Below are 24,771 nucleotides of genomic sequence, written 5' to 3' on the forward strand. Positions count from 1 at the left end.
TTATTAATTCACTGCACATAACTGTATGGAGATCAGTATCTTTTTACATCACCACAGGGCTTTCAAATAAAGGAGGAAGAAAGAACAATTCATTTTTTTTACAGTCAAGAGAACACCAATGCCGCTGGGCATAATCTCTGATTAAGGGTTTTCATACTTTTATAGCAAAAGAATAGAATTCAGTTTCATGAAATGTACATTGTTGGTAATATTGGAAGAACTCTGCATTCAGAGATGATCATGCTGTGCGGGTTTAGTCACCCAAGGAATGTCTATCTCATTGCTCCTTTTGCACCCATCTGTCTTTCTCTTCACTTGAGCCTGGCATTCCACCTGCTAAGTTGTCATCCCAAGGTTGCATTCTCAGGAAATTCCTGCGTCTTGGAATGTGACTGTATGTGTACAGGATAACCGTTCTTTAGCCGGAGGCTTTTGTACGCAAACAGCTGCTTCAGCCTCGGCTTTGCCAGGCCACACTCTGAAGCTTTTCCCGGAGTGACTGGCATTGTAATGGTTTAACAACAGTTGATAGAAGACCTGATGTCGAGACAAGGAATGCCACTTCAGCCTCTCACTTTCCATTCTGTAAATCACCTCCCAAAATATCCTTAATTCTTTTCCATCTTGTACAGACTTGTGCATTAACACAACTGACTCACTTCTATTGAGGAACAGGTGTAATGCTATCAATGTGCCAAGAAAGGTGTAGTTCTTTAGAAGAAAATAATTATGAATGTTTTGTTTTCTTCACAGCGCAGTTATTCCTAAAGGAAATCCTCTCCGATAAATTCTCAGTTAGTGCAAAACAACCCAATCTAGCATTTGTAGGACAGTAGATTTTATGAATGTTTCTATCAATGCATCCTGGGATGTGGTGTACACATGTATTGTAACCTTTAGGAGCCCAAGATCATCAGCAAGCACACTGGTAAAAGAAAACGGTCAGTTTTGTTTTCAATAAAAAAATGCAAACAGAAAACAGCTTATCTTCAGCAAACAAAACTAGTCCATCAATTGTTGGCACAGCAAAATAAAGGGTTGGATCACCACCGGTCACATTTGAAAGTTCAGGGGACCCAAAGAGGAGGTCACCAGAGTTCTGTAATTGTCTCACCCACAAGCCAGACCACATTTCTCACTCAGCTGTGTTCTGCTCCTCTCCACCTCACAGACAGGGTCTGTTTCCTCTTCCTTTTGTGGACTCTGATGCAGATGGGTTAACTCTTTCAGAACCCAAGTCCCTGTAATCAGGGTTTGGAGGTTTTCTTCCCACCCAAAATCTCTTTGAACCGCTGAATTCTGGGTCCCAAAACAGAACTTATCATTCCTGAGAGCACTATAAATCAGTCCTCTCCAAGTGGACTATCCCAGAACTCCTCACCCTGCATGGATGAGTACTCAAAATGCACCCAAGTTGTCCCCCTTAAAGGGGCCACAACCCAAATAATGGGGAAACATATCTGCTACTCAGGACTCCCATCCCATATAAATATACACTATATTACCAAGTATTAGGACACCCCTCCAAATCATTGGATTTAGATGTTCCAATCACCGCCGTGTCCACAGGTGTATAAAATCAAGTACCTAGGCATGCAGACTGCTTCTACAAACATTTGTGAAAGAATGGGTCACTCTCAGGAGCTCAGTGAATTTAAGCATGGTACTGTGATAGATTGCCACTTGTGCAATAAGTCCATCCGTGAAATTTCCTTGCTACTAAATATTCCACAGTGAACTGTTATAACAAAGTGGAAGCAACTGGGAACAACAGCAACTCTGCCACAAAATAGGACAGAGAGGAGTCAGCGCATGCTGAAGTACACAGTGCACAGAAGCCGCCAACAAGTCAGTAGCTAAAGACCTCCAAAGTTCATGTGGCCTTCAGATAAGCACAACAAAAGTGTATAGAGAGCTTCATGGAATGGATTTCCATGGCTGAGCAGCTGCATCCAAGCCTTGCATCACCAAGTGCAATTCAAAGCATCAGATGGTAATATAGAGCACCCCACCACTGGACTCTAGAGCAGTGCAGACGTGTTCTCTGGAGTGACGAATCATGCTTCTCTGTCTAGCAATGGGATGGACATGTCTGGGTTTTGCAGTTGCCAGGAGCATGGTACTTATCTGACTGCATAGTGCCAAGTGCAAAGTTTGGTGGAGGAGGGATTATGGTGTGGGGTAGTTTTTCAGGGGTTGGGCCTGGCCCCTTAGTTCCATTGAAGGGAACTCTTAAGGCATCGCCATACCAAGACATTTTGGACAATTTCATGCTCCCAACTTTGTGGGAACAGTTTGAAGATGGCTGCCCCTTCCTGTTCCAACATGACTGCGCACCAGTGCACAAAGCAAGGTCCATAAAGACATGGATGAGCGAGTTTGGAGTGGAGGAACGTGACTGGCCTGCAACCCGATAGAACACCTTTGGGATGACTTAGAGTGGAGACTGCGAGCCAGGCCTTCTTGTCTGACATCTGTGCCTGACAAATGCGCTTCTGGAAGAATGGTCAAACATTCCCATAGAGGTAAATTATAGGTACTACACGAGATTATAGGCAACAAAATCCTCCTGCACTAATAAAGGAAGTAAACCCTAATAAATTGCTGCTAACACTCTGAGCTGATACCAAACCAGTGTATAAGTATTATAAAGATTAGTGTAGCACTTCTAAATACAAACACTTAAATAAACATTCAATAATGTGCCAAAAAAACAAAGTGCCTCAGTCACCTATGTGACTAGTGAAAGTGATGACAATATCAAAATTGAACATATATTTCCATGACAAATGAATATTGTGCTAAGGTCACCTAAGTGACCTATACAAGTGACAAACAAAAAAACCAAATGATAAGGACCCTTATATATGGGAATACAAACAAACAACGTGATAGTGCCACTTCAAATCACATAAAGAACATTCTGAACACTCTGATAGTCCTGACCTCAACCTGATAGAACTCCTTTGGGATGAATTAGAGTGGAGACTTCAAGCCAAGCCTTCTCGTCCAACATCAGTGTCTGACCTCACAAATGGGCCTCTAGAAGAATGATTAAACATTCCCATAGACACACTCCTAAACCTTGTGGACAGCTTTCTCAGAAGAGCTGAAGCTGTTATAGCTGCAAAGGGTCAGCCAACTCAATATTGAACCCCTACGGACTAAGACTGGGATGCCATTAAAGTTCATGTGCGTGTAAAGGCAGGCATCACAATACTTTTGGCAATATAGTGTATATATATATATATCACCCCCTTAGGTTGCTAATAAGACTAGGTCAATTTAGTTATTTTTGGTTCCTCTGTAGCCAGTGGAGCCAGTTTGATTGCTTTTGGCTGTTCTGGGTTCTGCTGGTTGCAGGCTCAACTACTTCCCCCTGTGTTCTGTTCTTTCTGGAACATAGTGGGCTGGAAGAGGCAGACCCTGGGCTGAATATTCATGCAGCCTCAGCCAATCCCTCATCAAGAAAATGACCATCAGGGGGCTGAGGTGTGCATAAATAGTCGGAGGCCTAGAGCAGCAGGGTCCTTTTCCTGGTGGAGAGAGACCAAGCCAAGAGGGACTGCCTGCGTGGTTGTTGGTGCCAGATGGGCTGGTCTGAGTATTTCAAAGGGAAGAAAAGGAGGTGCCATCTAAGTGCAATATGTATGTAAGATTCTTTATTACAAGCAGTTAAAAACATTCACAGAATAGCTGAAGTACAAAAAAATATCGGGTAGTGGGTCCTCCGCTCACTCGTTTGGAACGTCCACTGCTGTCATCCAGTCTGGGGAGAAGGTGGAGTGTGACTGGGATGCCCTGTGACCATCAGGAAGTGCACCTGAACCAGCGTGGAACACACGGGTGGAAGTGTCGTCAATGGAAGGAGGAGAGGATCAGGACCAGGCACTCGCGCTCGGAGATGCTTGCTCCTTCTAGAACCCTAGAGGTGCATTACCACTATCGTCCTCATATAAAGTGGACAAGGGGGAGGAGGGGGAAGCAAGGTGCTGTAGTACTGCAACAGCCAGTGGCTCAGCCCATGATTACAAATTAAAAAATATACTTGACAAAAGATTATCTCATGCCTAAAAATACTATCGTGACTGATAGAAAACGAGTATACAAATATCCATGATTAAGACACATGATTGAATCCTAACTTGGATAGAAAAAAGGTTGTGTTATACACACACTGAGATACCATCATGACATATTCTACATAAATGTTTAAAACATATATAAAAATATATAAATAAAATAAAACAAACCAGTTAATAAAAAATGAATGGACAATTAGAATTACAAGAAATTTTTGAAAAGGATATATATATATATATATATATATATATATATATCACATGGAACAATTATATGTAAGAGATGTTACAGAAATTAACCCCCAAAGACCACATGGGTCCGATGTCCCAAATAAGAAAAAGACCATACTGGTCCACTGTAGAATAATCAAAATGAAAAAAGCTGGGCAGGAATTACACAGAGGACATAAAGGACAGTGTTAATTATATACTGTTTTAATTTCTAGTAATTATAAAATGACAGAAAAAGACAAATGGATCATAATAGTGTATGTATTTCGATTTCTTCATTTAATCCTCCTGGGGTAAGTGTTCCAAGTGAATAAATCCAATATCTTTCCTGTTGGCACAGACATTTGGCCACAGGGAATGTTTTAGGGATAGCCTCGATCACCCAGACTCTGAGGCCTTTTGTGGATTTACAGTGGTGTTCGAGAAAATGACTAGGCACAGTGTGTTTATCACAGCCATCCTCAATGAGGTGTCTGTGTTCCCCAAAGCGTCTGCGTAGGGTCCTAGGGTTTCTCCCTATGTAAAACAACCCACAGGGGCAAGACAGGCAATAAACCGCATATTCGGTGGAACTGCAAAAACCTTTTGTCCATGATGTATAAATGAACAAGTGAGACAAATTCTCTTTTTGCACTGATACATGCCTGTGAGTGGAAATAGATTAGTGGGTTGTGTGGGAATGACAGCGGCAGACCTTGCAAAGGAGTGAGCAGAGGACCCACTACCCGATAATTTCTTGTAGTTCAGCTATTCTTTGAGTGCTTTTAACTGCTTGTAATAAAGCATCTTACATACATATTACACTTAGCAGGCACCTCCTTTTCTTCCATTACCTTCTTCTCTACAGAGCTGGTCACACTCCACGGATGGCTGCCATTTGTGTGTTATTGGAATTTGTGGAACCTAAGGATGTTTAAGGACATTTGTAAGATAAGGACTTATCAGAGCTCTCTTACTTATTGTTTCTATTACGCATCAGGCTGATTCTGGGCTACTGGTCCTAGTCACCCGCCAGATATTATACAGCCTGAGCATTTCAAAAACTGCTGATCTACTGGGATTTGCATGTACAACCATCTCTAGGGTTTACAGAGAATGGTCTGAAAAAGAGAAAATATCCAGTGAGTGTCAGTTGTGTGGACAAAAATGCCTTGTTGGTGTTAGATGTCAGAGGAGAATGGGCAGACTGTTTCGAAATGATAGAAAGGCAACAGTAACTCAGGTCAATATGGACCAAAATCTCTGAGGAATGTTTCCATCACCTTGTTGAATCTGTGTCATGAAGAATTAAGGTGGTTCTGAAGGAAAAAGGGGATCCAACCTGGTACTAGCAAGGTGTACCTAATAAAGTGGCTGGTGAGTGTATATATGTTATATAAAGTTTTCTTCAGAAAAGTACTCAGTTCCTGTAGGCTTAATTACTAGAGCAGTATATATATATATATATATATATATATATATATATATATAATATATATAAATATATGTGTGTGTGTGTTTGTGTGTACAGATTTCTTCATCATAGTACTCATCAGGGACCTGTAGGCTTAATTAATAGCTCAGTACAAAGAGCAATGGTGTGCAGCAACTTATAGCAGATCAAGCTGTGCATGTAACGAAAAATGATTCCCATTTATTATGGACTAAAGAATGACACATACATACGTCATTGCTATGTCCAGTGGGCTATGAGATGAAAATTCTGATTTTATTATTTGGATATTTTCATACAGTTCTGTATGTTGCCTGTTGTTTTATATTTGGAAGATATTAGCTAAAACAGAGCACAGAAAAAAAGGTCAATAATGTAAAATTGCTAATAGGTTAAAGTGTATCTCCAGGCAAAATGCATTTTTGTGGAATTTAATATTATAAAAACATAGAAAAGTGATGGCAGAAAAAAAGACCAATCGAGCCTGCCCCATCTTTTTTTTTTAAATTTATACATGCTTTTGTATTTTTTTCTTGTTTTTGTTTTTTTTGTTAACTTTTTGTCTCTGTACAGATCTATGTTTGTCCCAAGCATGTTTGCCAGACATGCTTGCCAGACACAGGTGGAGACACATACAGGGGATCTTCAACCAACTTGAGCACATCTAGGCTTTTGATGTGTTGCTGTACCTTTAAGAGGAATGGGGACTATCAACGTTAACATGAGTTTACTCTGTTGTTCACAGCTGATTTCTAAAACATAACTATTAAACTAGATTAAAAGAGAAGTATGGGGTTCTAGAAAAAAAATTATACTCAACTAGGTGGATGCAGCATCGCTCCAATGCTGCATCTGTCCCCTGCCACTTCTAGGACTGAGAACTGAGCAATCAAAGACCATTGATTTCTCAGTTCTCAGTCTTCATTGAACAGAGAGCCGATGACTGTCAGTCTCCAGCTCTCTGCTCTGCCCCTCCAACGCTCACTGGATTGCCGGGCAGTGGAGGGGGCGGGAATGGCTGGGTCAGGCTCTTATTGGCTTGCTGAGAGGCTGAGCCAACTGCTGATCCTGGCATCTGGAGAGATCCTGACTGTAAAGGTGAGTGGCGTCAGGCTTTAGCCCACTGTTGGCTGAAAATGAGTCACAGGAGTGCAGAACGAAGTGCAGGAGTAGGGCCAAAAAAGCTATACTTCTTTAAAAGAAGTCGGCTAAGCCTTTTACTTAGGGTTGCCACCTCATCCCTTTAAGGGCTCGTTCATACTAGAATGCAGTGTGGGAGAGCCTTTGGGAGAGCCTGCTTGGCTTCCCACACCATATTCCAATCGCAATGCCCTTGCGTTCTGCTGTGGGGGTCAGTTAAAGGTAACGACTCCTGAACCCAGGTTGCAAATGCATTGCGGTTGCCTGCACTGGCCTGCACCAAGCCGCATGGTACAAAGTACCAAATGATGCGGTTGCTGTGCATTTAAAAAAAGTAGTGCATGCACTACTTTTAGTTCAGCCCATTTAAACGATAGACCCGCATATGAATAGCACAGGAACGCACACATCAGGGCATAGTGTGAACCGGTCCTAAAACAAAACACATATTAATCACACAGGTTCTGTGGCTGATTAAGGTGGTAATTAAAATCACTTATTGCCTTATCTGCATTTAATTAGCCTCAAAACCTGTGTAATTAATATGTGTTTGGTTTTAAAGGGATGAAATGGCAACCCTACTTTTACTGCACCCGACTTCCCACCGAAACAAGGGAATGCAGCCACTCCTGTACATGCTGCGATGTTTTGATTTCCAGCTGCAGCAAAAATTACACACATTTGGCGGGCAGTACTATTGCCAAATGCAACCCATTAGGACCGTGTTACAACTGGTATTGTGGTACTGCAGCCTTTACAGAGTTAAAACAGGCAGTGATGAGGCAATATATTACCTCCTCACCACCTGTCAAACACCTGTCAAATGCGATCTACTGCAGATTGCATTTCAGAGGGACAGCATATATATATATATATATATGGCTGCCGCATATATAAACAAGCTGTAAGATATAGCTGGAAATGCAATTTAGAAACATAAACAGTCGTAGTACTGTGAGAAAGCTTGGTAAGCTTTTAGGGAAAAATCTTTACATTCTCAAAAGTAAAGAGCTTCATAACCTTGATTTTCAAAGCACAACTTCAGCCAAAACTCCTTACTTAATTTTGGATAGTGTGAGGAAGGGTTAGAGTCCTTGGGTAAAAACTGCACGCCCCCCCCATTTCTTGTAGGGGTGCACAGCAGGACAGGAAGGGAAATTAAATATCCAATGAGGTCACAGACCCAATAACCGAAATTTTAATTGCAAAGGTAAAACTATCCAAAACAAAAAAATGGCTAAAGTTAGGATGTAAAAAGTTTGTATACTGGATAAAGTGACCCCATCATAAGAATAGTGAAGAAGCTACCATTACTAACAATGCTTCCTATCTTACTATAATGGACTGGAGCATACTGCACAGAGGGCATTTACCCAGTGGGCCAGGGTCACCTGGATAGGAGGGGTGGCCAGGCGGAACATAAAGCAACCGAACCGTGCATTTCTCATTTCCTCTATGTGCCACCCGGCCGCCTCTCCTATCCATCTCCTGCATGCCATGATCTCCTGTATGCTCCCCCATGGCCACCCCCCCCCCTCATCTCCTGCAGCGCTACTGCAGGGTTCCCCCTTCCCTGCAGCTGCTGCAGAGCATCTGTCAGCATATTCTATCCCCAGTGCTGACAGTTCCCCGCCCACCACAGACAGAGGAGGAGTCTCACCTCCTCCCGCCCTCTCCAGTGACAACCCCACCCACACTCCCCGCCAGCTCCCAGCTGTCTTCGCTCCCTCTTCTTTTTTCTTTTTTTTCTCTCTCTCTCTCTCTCTCTCTCTCTCTCTTTCTTTCTTTCTTTCTTTCTTTCTCCCTGTCTCCTGTTTCTCTCCTGTCTTTCTTATTCTTTCTTTCTTTCTTTCTTGCTTCTTTCTCTCCTACAAAAAAATTAAAAAAAATATGCACACCCAGATCAAATGTGTCAGAATTCCCTATCTCTATACTGCTTCCAGATCAGTAACTTAGGAAGCATTTAAGATAATTGCATTAGCAGGACACCCAATTTGGACATCTCTGGTACAAGTTTGAAGAGGTAAAACAGGTTCCCAGCTCCACTCCATAATCTCCTCTGCTGTATGTGAACCTGAAAGCACTCAGCCCTGAGCATTTCTGGGTTCAGAGCTGTCAAAATTCTGGCTTAAGAGTTGATTCAAGCACAAAAAAAAATTCAAATATAATAAAATACCAAAAAAGCACCCATTGCCCCATACATACACATACAAACGCAAACACATTTAGAGTGCACATGTGTACATAAATATCTGTGCCACATGTGTTATATAGGGTTAACTCTAAATTGTAAAGTTATTTAATGCATTAGCTATTGAAAATTTTGGGGATTAAAGTAAAATGGTGTTGAAAAAATAGACTCTACATTTCTTTCAATGCAATATGACTCAATGCATGTAAGCGCACCACAACATCAAAATAGTAGTTGAAGTTTCGTTTACAAATATAGTGTAGTAAATTTTAAAAAAAAAGTAATTTAATGCATTTTAAGGCCTTGTGCACATGCAGGGCCACTGATAAGGGGGTACCTCTGGGCCTCCTATAGCTTCAAGTACATAATGCAGTAGTAACAGGTCTCCGGTGCTGGCCCCTTGCATTGCCGCTCACTATGTCACTTATATACATGGAAGCCTGGCTTCTTGTTTTATAAGTGACAATGATGATATTCTTCTGGCAGAACACTCAAATCCCTGCATAGACAGAGTAGGGGGCGGGGCACTGGAGTGGCGTATGCACACAGTTCTAGCCTCATGCCTGCAGTATCTCTAGAAGCCAGCCTTGGCAGCCTGATCTCCTACTGTAAGTCTCTTCTGTGGAGGAGAGGAGCGCTGTAAACTGATGAGAGGGGGCACAAATCTGAGGACAGGTGGCATCTCGTTGTTCTGTATAGGGTTCACTAACAGCTGTGAAATTCACTTTTGTGTGACATGAAAGAAGGTGTAAGCAATCGTCTCTGTGCAACATAGCGTGAACCAAACCTAAGCCCTCCTTAACACCTGAGTGTCTTGTTATGCTGTTCCAAAGCACACAAAGCTGAAATGCAATGCACTCCTGAACCGTGCACTCTGTACATAACGCACTCCTGGACCCTGCAATCTGAATGTAACGCACTCCTGAACCCTGCAGTCTGTATATAATGCACTCCTGAACCCTTCACTCTGAATGTAATAAACTTCTGAACCCTGCAGTCTGTACATAACATACTCCTGAACCCTGCAGTCTGTACATAATGCACTCCTGAGCCCTGCACTCTGAATGTAACACACTTCTGAAGCCTGCACTATGAATGTGGCACACTCCTGAACCCTGCACTCTGATTGTAATACACTCCTGAACCCTGAACTCTGTGCATAACGCACTCCTGAACCCTGAACTCTGTAAATAACACATTCCTGAACCCTGCACTCTGAATGTAATGCACTCCTGATCCCTGCATTTTGAATGTAACGCACTACTAAACCATGAACCAGTGTAGCGCACTCCTGAACCTGGTGCTCTGAATGTAATGCACTCCTGAACCCTGCACTCTGCACATAACACAATCCTCAACCCTGCACTCTGTACATAGCGAACTCCTGAACCCTGAACTCTGTATGTAGCACACTCCTGAACCCTGCACTCTGTATGCAGCACACTCCTGAACCCTGCACTCTGTATGCAGCACACTCCTGAACCCTGCACTCTGTACATAGCACAATCCTGAATCCTGCACTCTGAATGTAATGCACTCCTGATCCCTGCATTTTGAATGTAACGCACTACTAAACCATGAACTCTGAGTGTAGCGCACTCCTGAACCTGGTGCTCTGAATGTAATGCACTCCTGGACCCTGCACTTAGTGCAATCCACAACCCTGCACTCTGTACATAGTGCACTCCTGAACCCTGTACTCTGTATGTAGCACACTCCTGAACCCTGCACTCTGTACATAGCACAATCCTGAATCCTGCACTCTGAATGTAATGCATTCCTGATCCCTGCACACTCCTGAACCCTGCACTCTGTACATAGCACAATCCTGAATCCTGCACTCTGAATGTAATGCACTCCTGATCCCTGCACACTCCTGAACCTTGCACTCTGTACATAGCACAATCCTGAACCCTGCACTCTGTACATAGCGCACTCCTGAACCCTGCACTCTGTATGTAGCACACTCCTGAATCCTGCACTATGTATTCAGCACACTCCTGAACCCTGCACTCTGTACATAGCACAATCCTGAACCCTGCACTCTGTACATAGCGCACTCCTGAACCCTGCACTCTGTATGTAGCACACTCCTGAATCCTGCACTATGTATTCAGCACACTCCTGAACCCTGCACTCTGTACATAGCACAATCCTGAACCCTGCACTCTGTAGGTAGCACAATTCTGAACCCTGCACTCTGTATGCAGCACACTCCTGAACTCTGCACACAGCGCACTTCTAAACTCCTCAACACTGTATGTAGCACACTCCTCAACTCTGCACCCTGTACATAGTGCACCCCTGAATCCTGCACTTTGTGCATAATACACTACACTCTGTATGTAGTGTACTCCTGAACTCTGCATTCTGTATGTAGCACACGGGGGGGGTAAGTGTTTTTGATTATGTTGACGGCGAGTGGTAGAGTTCCTGCATCTATTCTCTAAGAAAAAAAGGCCCGGTAACCTTAGGCCTCATCTATAAATGTATTTCTAACCGCTCCCCCTTCTACTGCATGCATTGAAGACAAAGCTGTATTTTATTTTGAGGTGGGTTCAGGGGAGGGGCCAGGGGTGGGACCAGGAGGGTGGCAGAGGGCAGGGCCAGGGTTGTAGTCAAGGGTGGGGTTGAAGGGGGCCCCGTCAAGTAAGCTGTACGGGGCCCCATTATTTTTAACAGCGACCCTGTGCACATGGGCATACTTAAGTGTACACTTGTCAGAGATGTTGCCTGCATCCATGTGCAGGCAGTCCCATTCATGTCAACTGGGACACACTGTCTGCATTCAGGGATACACACATGCACCCACACGGATGTCAAATTAGAAACAGCAAGCGAACATATGTCAATGCCTTAATGTCCATTGGTGTGAATGGACATTAAGGCATAAATGAATAATTTTTTTTATTAAAAAACAACTTATTCCCCAATCCATCCTATTCGCTGCACTACTGTAGTCTGACAGCGGGAACTCCAGCTGATTGGCTGCATGAAAACTTTCCAGGATTTCTGTATGAGAAAAGCTAATAGTTAGATCGACTTCTCTGGAGCAGGAACAGCCATAGATGGATCGAAATTCGGCCACTCCCTGCTGAACTGGTCAATTTTCGATTCAACTGTGTCCAGCTTAAATGAAATTATATTCATCTCTAACCATTCCCACTCCAATCAACTGCAGCTCCGATCAGTGTATTTTGACAGAGGAGGAGTTCCCTCTGAAGACAATAGCACAGTGGGGAAGACTCCTCCTCAGATTTGTCCCGCTGGCTGATCAAACAAATGATCCATTTATGGCCATCTTAAAGAGGAACTCCCGCTGTTTGCAGAAAAATTAAAAGTCAGCAGCTACAAATTTTTATTTATTACATATACTTATATAGCACCATCAATCTACACAGTGTTTTATATATATACTGTATATTCATATCAGTCCCTAACCCTCAAGAGGTGTACAATCTAAAGTCCCTAACTTACATTCATACATATACTAGGGCCAATTTAGACAGGATCCAATTAACCTACCAGCATGTCTTTGGAGTGTGCGAGGAAACCAGAGTACCCAGAGGAAACCCACACAGGCACAGGGAGAACATACAAACTCCAGGCAGGTGGTGCTGTGGTTGGGATTTGAACCAACGACCACTAGTACTGCTAGGTGGAAGTGCTAACCATTTAGCCACTGTGCTGTCTGTAGTACTTTGTATACTTTAATAAACAGATACTCACCAGCCTAGAGTTCAAGCACTGTCATCACACATGCTGATTCTACGGGTCCCCGTGCTTCCAACTGTCACTGCCCATGCCACCATGTGGGAAACTGGCTGTGACTTGCTACTGGTTCAAAATCGGCTCCCTACTGCACACGTGTGACTCCTGCTACACTTTCTGAATGGGCTCGTAGCCTCTTGGGACCTGTGACATGTCTCAGAAGGTTGTGGGTGAACCTTCACCCAGATCACCAAGAAGTGGGAGCGGGCATCTGTCAAAACTAGGTACCTATAAAAAAAAATAAATCCAAATATGGTAAAAGACAGGATGAAGAGGAAGAACAGCAGAACTACTCTTTAGGTGAAGTTCTGCTTTGAAGAGTAACTCCACTTTTGCTGAGAAAAAACACTCCCCTCTGGGTGATCTATGTACTTTACAAGGATTTTAACACACTTTGTTTTAGATTCCTACCTTTTGTTATTCTGAAGAAATAGCTGTTTGTTTGTGTCCATGTACCAAATTAATGTGTATGGGAGCGACTTTATCATTAGTAATCAGCTGCTGCACTTGGAGAGTTTTTTTTTAAGAAAGTGGCAGGGTCTGCATCCCTTTAGAATGAATTTCCCTTTGAGGGTATCTCACCATGAATAACACTTTTGCTGCAGGGGATGCCCAAAATCTGACTTGAATCTTAGTGAAGACTTCTGGGAAAATCACTGAGCCAATCACAGTAGGAAATTACATTTCCTACTGTACTGTACTGTACATCATCTGTCTACAGAACACCTCCAGGTAGTCATAATGCATTTCATTTTACAGAAATTTACAGCGCTGCCGATTGAAAAGCAAAAGTCATTTCTAGATACGCTATAATACAATATGTCTTGTGTCACAATTGTATATGCTATGTTTTTATATTTTTTTGTCCACAAAAGTGGAGTTTCCCTTTAAGGAAATATGTTGTGAAGTAGAGATGTGCACAACTGAAAAATTAGTTTCATTTTGGTTTTATTTGTGAAGTAAATTATTTTGTTTTGTCATATTTGATCGATTTGTTTTTGAGATGATTCGTTATTTCAGGAGAGTATATATTTGTTGTTCGGAATCGATCCGCATTTTCAGAAGTTCTGTTATTTTGTTAGTTTGGAAGATTGGCTATATTCATTTTAATGTAATTATTTATTACGTTTTCATCCGCTATGTTAAATTAAATGTTGAATTAACATTAAATGTTAAACTGATTTGCCCTTTTCAAGCTGATTTTGTTGGGCTGTGCATATACAAATTAAACAAATGGTCTGCCAAGCTCAACCCCAATACAAAAAGAATCGTATTAAAAATAATCACACTATGTTAACTACATTAAAAACAATTGGATCCAAATCAATTTGGATAATTCGTTATGTTGGTATGTTATTTTGTATGATTCAAGCATTAAAACAGAATTACGGGCAAACATTTTTTTCCCATGCAGTGGGACTGTACCTGCACTGCATGGGTTAACTGCTTCTGTTTGTCTAGGGGTGATAAGAAAGAGCGGATATATAGTCACCTAATCCACATATCCTCCAAATGCTAGACCAGTCTTTGCAGCTTCTGCCCCCGCCGCATGCTAGCGATCTTGTGAATGGACTGTTCCTGATGTCATTACGCCCATAGACTGGCTCAGGACATGAGGATGGCAGGAACAGTCCACCGCTCGATGTGGGGAAGCACCATTTTTGGGAGGTTCGAAGGATTGGGTAAGTATAGCCCTTTGGGGGCCCCCAGACAAAATGAGCAGTTAACCAATGCAGTGCCATTTTATTAGCAATTATTATTGGGCTCCTGTGCAAAGCAATGCACTACAGCGTCTACCAGCCTGCTTCATGGGTCCCCATCACAGCACCCATATACATCAGGTTCCTCTATCACTGTGCCCATAAACTGTACATCAGATGTCCTCATACATCAGGTTCCCTGTCACAGTGTCCCAATACATCAGGTTCTCACATCCCAGTGTCCCCAAACATCAGGTGTCCCCATCATTGTGTCCTCATACATCAGGTGTCCTCATCATTGTGTCCTTATACATCAGATGTCCTTATCACATTGTTGCCATACATCAGGTTTCCCCATCACAGTGTCCCCATATATCAGATGTCCGCATTACATTGTCCCCATGCATTAGGTGTCCCCATACATCAGATGTCCCCAGACATCAGATGTCCCCATACATCAGGTGTCCTCATTACATTGTCCCCATACGTCAGGTGTCTTCCTCACAGTGTCCCTATGCATCATGTGTTCTCATCACAGTGTCCCCATACATCAGGTGTCACCATGACAGTGTCCCCATATATCATGTGTTCTCATCACATTGTCCCCATACATCAGGTGTCCCCATCACAGTGTCCCTATACATCAGGTGTCCCCATCACAGTGTCCCTATACATCATGTGTTCTCATCACAGTGTCTCCATACATCAGGTGTCACCATCGCAGTGTCTCCATACATCAGGTGTCACCATCGCAGTGTCTCCATATATCTAGTGTTCTCATCACAGTGTTCCCATACATCAGGTGTCCTCATCACAGTGTCCCCATACATCAGGTGTCCTCATCACAGTGTCCCCATACATCAGGTGTCCTCATCACAGTGTCCCCAAAAATCAGGTGTCCTCATCACAGTGTCCCCATACATCAGGTGTCCTCATCACAGTGTCCCGTTACATCAGGTGTCCTCATCACAGTGTCTGCATACAACAGGTGTCCCTAATACAATGTCCCATACATCAGTTTTCCCCATCAAAGTGTCCACATGCATCAGGTTCCCCCATCACAGTGTCCCCATACATCAGGTTCCCCCATCACAGTGTCCCCATACATCAGGTTCCCCCGTCACAGTGTCCCCATGCATCAGGTTCCCCCATCACAGTGTCCCCATACATCAGGTTCCCCCATCACAGTGTCCCCATACATCAGGTTCACCCATCACAGTGTCCCCATACATCATAGTTGTGCCCTCTTTCCCACTTGTACTCACATATCACATGCTGTTCCCCCCTGCAATGAAGCCAGCTGCTCCTTCTTCTCCCAGGCTGAGACTGAGGTGACGTCAGCCAGCTGCTGCTCCTTTTGACAGGAGTGACATTGCAGTTACTCTTGTCAAAAATGGAGTGACATGACTGGCCAAATCCAATGCATTCTAAAACACAGAGACTGCCCCTCACCTTTTCCTGGCCCTGATCATGGGCCCGGCATGCACCTGGGGCCCCTGGGCAATGCCCAGGTGTGGCCATTCATTAAGATGGCCCGGAGTGCAGACACAGCCCCACTGCATGGGCCAAAATGTTGCTTTAAGTTTAGGCACACACCTATGCAGGTTGCGGTTGATGTGTCTTTCTGGTGCATTTTGAGGCACTGGTTGAAAATGCACAGATGTGAACGTGAACCAAAGGAAATCAAGTTAAATGGACAGCAGTGCATTTCTGCAAAGCTGGAAACTCACTGAAAACCGCATAAGTGTGAACCTAGCCTAATAAAAGAGCCAAACAATCACATCCTGTCATCCACATAAAACAAATCAACACAATGAATTGATAATTTGGATTTGATTAAATTCGTTACTATTGCGATTTGGATAATGCAAATTTTGTTCAAATTTTAATTTGTAATATAAGGGATGGCACATGTCCATTGCATACCTCCAAACTTTGTAAGATGGGAATGAGGGACACCTATAAGCAAATGTTTGTATTCAAAGGCCACACCCCCTGCCACTGTAAAAACGAGAATAAAATGTTAACACTCCTAATCACTTCTGAATACTACTAAAACGCTACTACAAAACTCTATTACCAGCGTTTTTATGCAGCGTTTTTCCCAGCATTTTTTAGCTTAAAAAAATGCTAGTGTGCATGGAACCTTATTGTTTTGTTTTTTTTTGCTGGAAAAATGCTCCAAAAAAATTGTGTTTTTTAAGCTCCTAGAAGCTGTTATTAGCATTTTCTTTCTGCTCCTAGCAGCTAAATAGTGCTATTCTATGTCTCCATGCACACATGGACACACACAGAGTTTTTTGGAGCCTTTTTCCAGCAGAAAGAATTCTAAATGCTCCTAAACACTGCTAAATGCTAAAACACTAAAACACTCCTAACAGCTTTTTTTCTAGCTTTTTCCTCAACATGTACTGTAAAAATGCTAATAATACGCTAACGCTAAGTGCTTCTAAATGCTACTAAAATGCTATTACCAGTGTTTTTTATCCAGCATTTATTCCAGTGTTTTTAGCTTTAAAAAAATGCTAGTGTGAGTGGAGCCTAAGCAGTGTTTAGGAGCATTTAGCGTTTTTTCTGCTGGAATAATGCTCTAAAAGACCCTACCAAAAACTATTTTTCTGCTCCTAGTTGCTGAACCTCAAACAAAGCTGATAGCCTAAAGTAGTGTGCATGGACACATAGGATAACACTATTCAGCTTCTAGGAGCAGAAAATATGCTGATAACAGCTTCTAGGAGGTTAAAAAAACGCTAGTGTGCATGGAGCCTTAAGCCCTGGTTCACATTGAATGCTACTTCACTTGAAGTTGTGCGCTTTCAACGTTGTGATTTGTACCTCTGATTTGACTGCGACGTGCAGCTTCATTAAACAGAAGTCAATGCAAGTTGCAATGAAATCAGAAAACAAATAGTGCAGGAACTATTTGTGGAATCGAGCTAGTTCAAATTGCACTGATTAAGACAGTGCCACAGAAATACATTAGATGCAACTTCAGGTGTGATTTGTAAATCTTATGTCGCACCTGAAGTCCCAGTGGTGTGAACTAGGGCTTAGATGCGGTTTACGACCCCTTTAAATCCACCCAGTGCTTTTTTTTACCATACTATTTCTTAAGGTGAAGTACTACTGAAAAAGCCATGTGACGTGACGACACGCGGAGTCAGTGGAATCCAAACTGAAAGTGACGCGGGATCTGTGGCCCAGCTGGCTTTATGGAGCCTGTGTTTTTACTTCACTTGTAAGTGCATTTTAACAATAAATGAATATCTTTATGCGTACATACTACACTATGAATACCTTCTTTGCTTTAGGCCAGTATAATACCAAAGAGGAAAGGATCGTGATTTAAAGGGCCAGACCACCACCTATGGGAACATATGAATCTTGCATTTGAACATCTTATGAGTAAACATCTGAGTCTGTATTAATGACTTTCCCACCTTCCTATAGCAGAAATACTGCTACAGGACGGCAGGGCTGTGAAAAATCCTGTATATACACGTGATTTTGCATTTCCGGGTATGAAATTGGCAGCTTCAGCTGTCAGCCACTGAGTCCTGGCCAGTGACTCCCTACTGGTACCCGGTGATCGCCGAGTATCACCGATGGGGGAGAGGGCTGTATGTAAACAATACAGATCTCTCCCCTGTCAGCTCCTGCACACTGCTTTGTATTGCTCTTTGTATTGGGTTCTGGCCGGTGATTCCTCGCTGGCACCTGGCAATCGTCGAGTATCACTGATGGGGGAGAGGGCTGTATGTAAACAATACAGATCTCTCGCCTGTCAGCTCCTGCACACTGCTTTGTATTGCTCTTTGTATTGGGTCCTGGCCAGTGATTCCTCGCTGGCATTGGGTGATCGTCAAGTATCAGTGATGGAGGAGAGGGCTGTATGTAAACAATACAAATCTCTTGCCTGTCAACTCCTGCACACTGCTTTGTATTGCTCTTTGTATTGGGTCCTGGCAGGTTATTCCCCGCTGGTTAAGCAAAGACATGTAGCAGAATACATTTTGGCAGCAATTTATGATGAAATTTGATTTTTAAATTTTTTTTACTGGACATGTTTAATAGCAAAAAGTCAAAAATATGTTTTTTCTTCTCAAAATTGTTGGTCTCTTTTTGTTTATAGCACCAAAAATTTAAAATGCAGAGATGATCAAATACCAACAAAAGAAGTCTCCATTTGAGGGGAAAAAAGTACATAAATTTAATTTGGGTGCAGCATTGTATAGCAAAACAATGACCTGGTCAGGAAGGGGGGTAAATCCTCTGGAGGGCAAGTGGTTAACAGAAGAGTTATTGGAAGGAGTCTCAAACAAGGGGAAAGGCGTTTGCGTCCTCTAATAATATGGGTCCAGTCTAGGAGGTGAGCGCAGTGGTGAATGGTGGTGGGTATCACCATGCATGTTGTTGGGGAGTATCACAAGAGGTGGAATGCAGTGATATACTGTATGGAAATGAAAGAAGATATTCATGGCTTATGCACGGACATATACTGATTTTATTTATGTACATATTCACTGTATCAGTTCATATTTTTGTGGATTTATTTTAAAACACATTTTTTGTGGTATATTTATTTTATCTCTATAGTTTCACATACTGGATTGATATATTTGAGTGGTAGGCGCATCAATCTATTTTCCTCTTTTTTGATGTGCTATTTCTTTATATTTGCTCTTGAAATGTACAAATGCAACAATTTAGAAATTGGATAAAAGGTTTACCACTATAAAACATTGTGTGATAGGTAAATAGTGCATTTCATATACAACTATATAGATGAGACCAAAATGAGGGACAAAGGAGGAGGAAAAAGAGACAGAGCGACTTTGTTCCAAATGAGGGAGAGTCCCCCGAAATCAGGGCCAGTGGGAGCTCTGCTATTGTGAAGTCAGGATTCCCCCTTCTGTGTGCTGATCACAGGACATGCCACCAGTCTGAGGTCTAGTGAGCGATATACAAAGACACAGCTAGGTGGCGCTGAGAGCTCCGCTTGGCCAGGTTTAAATTGCCAATAAAACAGAAAAAGAAGAAGAAGAAGAAGAAGAGGCAGCATTGATGTGACCCCTCCCCCTCCCCAGGAAGTGGAAGGGCTGAGCTGTTCCTGGGGACGGCACATTTCATTCACAGTGCTGTGTGTGGAGTCTGCAGAGTGCTGTCTATTGCTGTGCCTGCTCCAGTCTGCTCAGGTCACCCAGGTGAGATCCCTTCCCTGTACTGCATGGCAATGGGGGTGCTGAGATCAGCTGTGTACAGGGGGGACATGGCACAGCACAGGGGACATGGCACAGCACAGGGGACAGTGGGCACAGCGCAAGGGGGACATGGCACAGCACAGGGGACAGTGGGCACAGCGCAAGGGGGACATGGCACAGGGGACAGTGGGCACAGCACAAGGGGGACATGGCACAGCACAGGGGGCAAAGGGCACAGCGCAAGGGGGCAGAGGGCACAGGGGACAGTGGACATGGCACAGAGGACAGTGGGCACAGCACAAGGGGGACATGGCACAGCACAGGGGGCAGTGGGCACAGTGCAAGAGGGCACAGGGGACAGTGGTCACAGCACAAGGGGCAGTGGGCACAGCGGAAGGGGGCAGTGGGAACAGTGCAAGAAACAGTGGGCAAAGCACAGAGGACAGTGGGAACAGTGCGAGGGGCAGTGGGCACAGCCCAGGGGACACAGCACAGGGTGCGCAACCCAGGGGAGGCTGTGGGCACAGCACAGGGGGCATGGGATAGTGGGCACAGCCCAGGGGACAGGGGGCACAGCACAGGGGTCACAGCACAGAGGGCAGTGGGTACAGCACAGGGGGTAGTGGGCACAGCACAGGGGACAGTCGGCATGGCATTGTCTTGTCCTGGCTGGAGGTGATCAGAGCCCAGCACTGCTGTGTATTGGACAAGATCATTGTCTGCCTGTGTGTTGTCATCCTAGGGATGGATGGAGGGGCTTCCCCTGGTCCAGCTGCTGTCACTGCTCTGCATGCCTTTGTTCTCATCCAGAAGACCGCAATCATCTGGATCTATTTAATAGCTTGCATGGAAGTAAGCAGGAGCTTCCTATTAAAAGGGAGAAAATTCTCCATCTCCAATCAGGAGACCCCCCACTCCTACACCAATCATACCCTCCGTCCTGTCATTGTCATCAATGAGTTAAGCTCATACTAAACCCAAAAGCAACTTTCCAAGCCTTAGATGAAGTATCTCTCTTTTTCTTCTTTTTTTATAATTAAAGTGTTTTTCCTTTATTTTCACCTGGTGATCCGGCCAGTATCACTCTTTCTTCGTAGGGTGTCTCCACTCTGGATGAAGGAGCAACATAGACACCTTTGTACAGCAGCATTGTCAGTCTGGGGATCAGGCAGAGTTAGATGGACTAGCAGATTTAGAGGGACTTTGCAAATAAAGCCAAACTCTTCTGGTTCACACCGCTGCAACTTCAGGTACGACGTGCAATTTACAAATCGCACCTGAAGTCGCATCTAATGTATTTTTATGGCACAGTCTTAATAGGTTTGATTTCAAGTAGCGCAGATTGAAAAATAGTTCCTGTGTTTCTTTTTCACCACATCAGTGCGATTTAACTCTCCTAGATTATAAGGTAAATGGCACTGAAATCGCACCTGTGTATATATCAAGGCATGGCATGAAGAAATGTCACAGTTGCTTGTGATCTCATCCAAACTGTCAAGCCGTCAAATATCTGGTATGATTCGGCTGGCTGTACATTATCCAAATTTCCTTTAGATTTAACAAAAACATAATAGGAGGTCAAACCTAAACTCTTTCAATTTGTATTCAGACAGTCCCTTGTAGTACATAGTTGAAGGTAAATCTAAAGGAAATTGAATAAGAAAATTGTATAATGTATGGCCAGCTATGCTAGTTACAGCATGTGCTGTATATGTGCAGCATCATGATAACTGCAGATTAAACAGAGGCTAAGATGGCAGCTTCCTGGGTTGTAAGGGATAGGAGGGTCGAGTTCCACTTTAATCAGTTTAGCTACATTTTTGTTGGTGAACTACAAGTCCCATTAGGCCTCTGCCTTTGGAAGTCATACTTGTAACTGTCAGTTTTGCAATGCCTCATGGGACTTGTAGTTCTACAACGGCTGGAGGGCCACAGTTGCCCACCCCTGTACTAAGTGATTCCACTGGTAGGTTCCTCGCCCTTCCCCCTGCAACCTCTTGGGGGGTCACTGGTCCCAAGAGGCTGCGGGTCTGTGTACAAATTGCAGCAGGACCCGTGCATGCGCAGCCGCAAGTAGTCACAGCTGGCTTTCCACACAAAACATGCTGGCGCAGGGGACCCGAAGAATCAGCCCGGGTGAGGACAGCGCTGGATCCTTCAACAGGTAAGTGTCCTTTTATTAAAAGTCAGCAGCTACAGAAGGCATATGAACAATACAGATAATAGCTGCTGACTTTTATTTTTTTTTTTTTATTTTAACATTTTTTTTAAATATTTCATCAATTTTCTAATATTTGTTGGGGTCAGATTGTTTTTGAGCATACTGATGTGGAAAATTGAAGCAGAAGGATGGAAATTTGTTTTCAAACAAAATTCTAACTGTATGTAGTTTTCATTTGGAGAAAGAATTGTACTTTTTGTAATGTGCATCCTAAAATTAAACATAACATTTTGAAACGTTAGCATGGCAACGAGACAAAAATTTTCAGGGTTTTCATACAAATATGTTGAGTCCTTAAGTAACAAATGCTGTGAGGATCGATATTTTTTTTTTTTTTTCTCTGATTTTCTTTACAAACATCTGAGCAAACTTTTGGTGTACTGCTAAACTCAGCACCATAATAAACTCTATTACCTCGTTTCCAGCAGTGCTAGACTGGACTTGGTTCTCTCTATTGCCCATATGCCTTCTCTTATTTGCGTTCATGTTATATGGCACTGATAAATTCTGCAACACTGTACACGGGACATCTGAGAACAATTAACCATCTGCCTCCCTATAAAATCTCTGGGTGAATTTGATTGCACGGTGTCCTGTAAACTGAACGCAGGCATGGTGTTATTATATTCATATTTATCTTCTGTGTTGGATCCATTTGTAGTAATAATTAAGTCTTGTGATGGAAATAATTATAGCAGTTGATAGGATCTGCTATAAATACTTAATATTCAAAGGCTGGAGGAGACAACCTTTGTCACATGGCAACTTGTTATCAGAAGGTCTCTCAAGGGCAACGTTTGTATTGAAGTATAACATTGGCAATACGTTTTATTTATAACCTTGACAAGGTGTGAACTGCTTCTGTAGGTATTTGACTTTTAGTGGAGACTTTTATAGTAGGATTCCTGACCCTTTGGAAATTTGTGAAGCTTCTGTCCTCCTTGCTGGAATCATTAGGACTTGTTTACATTTGCACTGCCCTCTGAAGAGCAATCTGCAGTGGATCATTTTTCAGGGGGTGTTTGACACACAGCTGACAGGCATTATGTCGGCTTCTCACCACTTGTTTTAACCCTGTAAATTCCACATGGCTATGCCACAACCAGAACCATTGCATGAAGTTGTGTTGCAGCCCCATTTACTTGTATTTGATAACGCCCTGGAGAAGGGGCGAAACGCATCAACGCAATTTCCGGTCATTCCTTGCTACATCTTGACATCACGTCTGTTGAGTGGAACGCATGCGGAACTCTGTGTTCCAGGGCCTTCTTCACTGTGTTTTTTTCCATGAGAACTGCCAATTCATTACTCTGGAGAAATCTTCAGTGGCAGAGATGATTATGATGGTCATATTTAATTGACTAAAGGCATTTTTTGTATTTTTAACAAAAAATTAAAGAGTGCAATTAATGCAGTTTTTGGGAAATAAATTGCTTTTGACAATATTACACTTCTCCAGGGCTTCCCCTATCCTCTGGAACTCACTACCCCAATCCATCAGACTGTCACCTACCCTCCTCACCTTTAGGCGCACCTTGAAAACCCATCTCTTCAGAGAAGCCTACCCAGCCCTCACCTAACTGCTGATCTCCTCCACTCTTCCCACCACTCCATCCCCCACAGCTATTTCCTCCTGTACCACTCTCCCCCCCCCCTCCTAGATTGTAAGCTCCAAGGAGCAGGGCTCTCGAACCCCTCGTGTATTTTATTGTATTGTTATTGTACTGTCTCATGTATTGTCTCCCATTTGCTGAGCAAACTGGTGCTATATAAATACTGTATAATAATAATAATTACACTATTAGTTTTTTCTTTTTTATATTGAGCAAATTATGTGGGAAATTCTTCTATTGGAGCATCTTTCTGAGTGGTGGAAGTCCCTATTGGCAGGATATCCAGTATCCAAAAAGTGTTTTTTGACTCTTAAGCTTTTGAGAGTCCATTACATTTGGTGAGTGCAATATATATTGGTTGTCACAGAGGGTGTCACAACACTGAAGTTTTCTTTGCACGTGACCCATCACTATTTCTTTTGGAGCACATTGGATGTGGAATATTTTACATTTTTTGGATTGGGATTCTTCTTTCTTTTTTTTTTTTTCATTGTTTTGATTTGGACACTAATATCATTTGTATTTTATTTATATTAAGTTTTTGCGCTCTTTTGATTTGGACACTAATATTATTTGTTTATTTATATTAAGTTTTTGCGCTGTTTTTTTTTCTTTGTACACTATTTACTTGTGTAAGGAAGTTCTATCTGTCACACTCCTTTATAGGCTACAGCTCATTTAGGGAGTTGCAGTGAATTGGTGGATCGTGCCAGCATACAGTCATAGGATAATAAGGATCGTCACCAATTCACCTTTTGTATAGGGATAATCTTGTCTATTGTTCACATAAAGCCACAGTTATCACAGGCTGAGCCTACCTTGGGAAAAAAAAACATTATTATTATACAGGATTTATATAGCGCCGACAGTTTACACTGCGTAAACTGTCGGCGCTATATAAATCCTGTATAATAATAATGTTTTTTTTTTTACAATATGAGGGAGACGGTACAATTACAATACATTTCAGTACAGAAGGAATAGGAGGGCCCTGCTTGTGGAGCTTACAATCTAAAGATCCTGCAAGGTCCTAAAACCTCTGCCTTTGATGCCTGTTGCTTTATGCGAATAAAGGACAAGATTATCCCTATACCAAGGTGTGCCGGTTAAGGTAATTTCTTTTTTTTCCCTTTGATTCACTTTTCACGGTTTTTGTTCTGCATTGGTCCTGCCTGCCAAATGTGACGGG

At 42.8% G+C, this 24,771-nt stretch overlaps 1 protein-coding gene across 2 annotated transcripts in view; it reads left to right on the plus strand.

Annotated features, from left to right (window-relative positions):
* The first annotated feature begins 19,638 nt into the window (after nt 1–19,638).
* The window catches only part of FAM110B (family with sequence similarity 110 member B), a 205,348-nt gene continuing 200,215 nt past the window's right edge, over nt 19,639–24,771 (plus strand). The window contains exon 1 of one of the 2 annotated variants that reach the window (XM_089678472.1): nt 19,639–19,751. The gene's annotated coding sequence lies outside the window, so the exon portion shown is untranslated. The remainder of the gene's footprint in view (nt 19,752–24,771) is intronic. The other variant, XM_089678473.1, reaches the window with a different exon arrangement.

Source organism: Staurois parvus, unplaced genomic scaffold, assembly GCF_062004578.1.
Source record: "Staurois parvus isolate SC_StPar_1 unplaced genomic scaffold, SC_StPar_1.0 ptg000205l, whole genome shotgun sequence".
In the NCBI taxonomy this organism is placed as follows: domain Eukaryota; kingdom Metazoa; phylum Chordata; class Amphibia; order Anura; family Ranidae; genus Staurois; species Staurois parvus.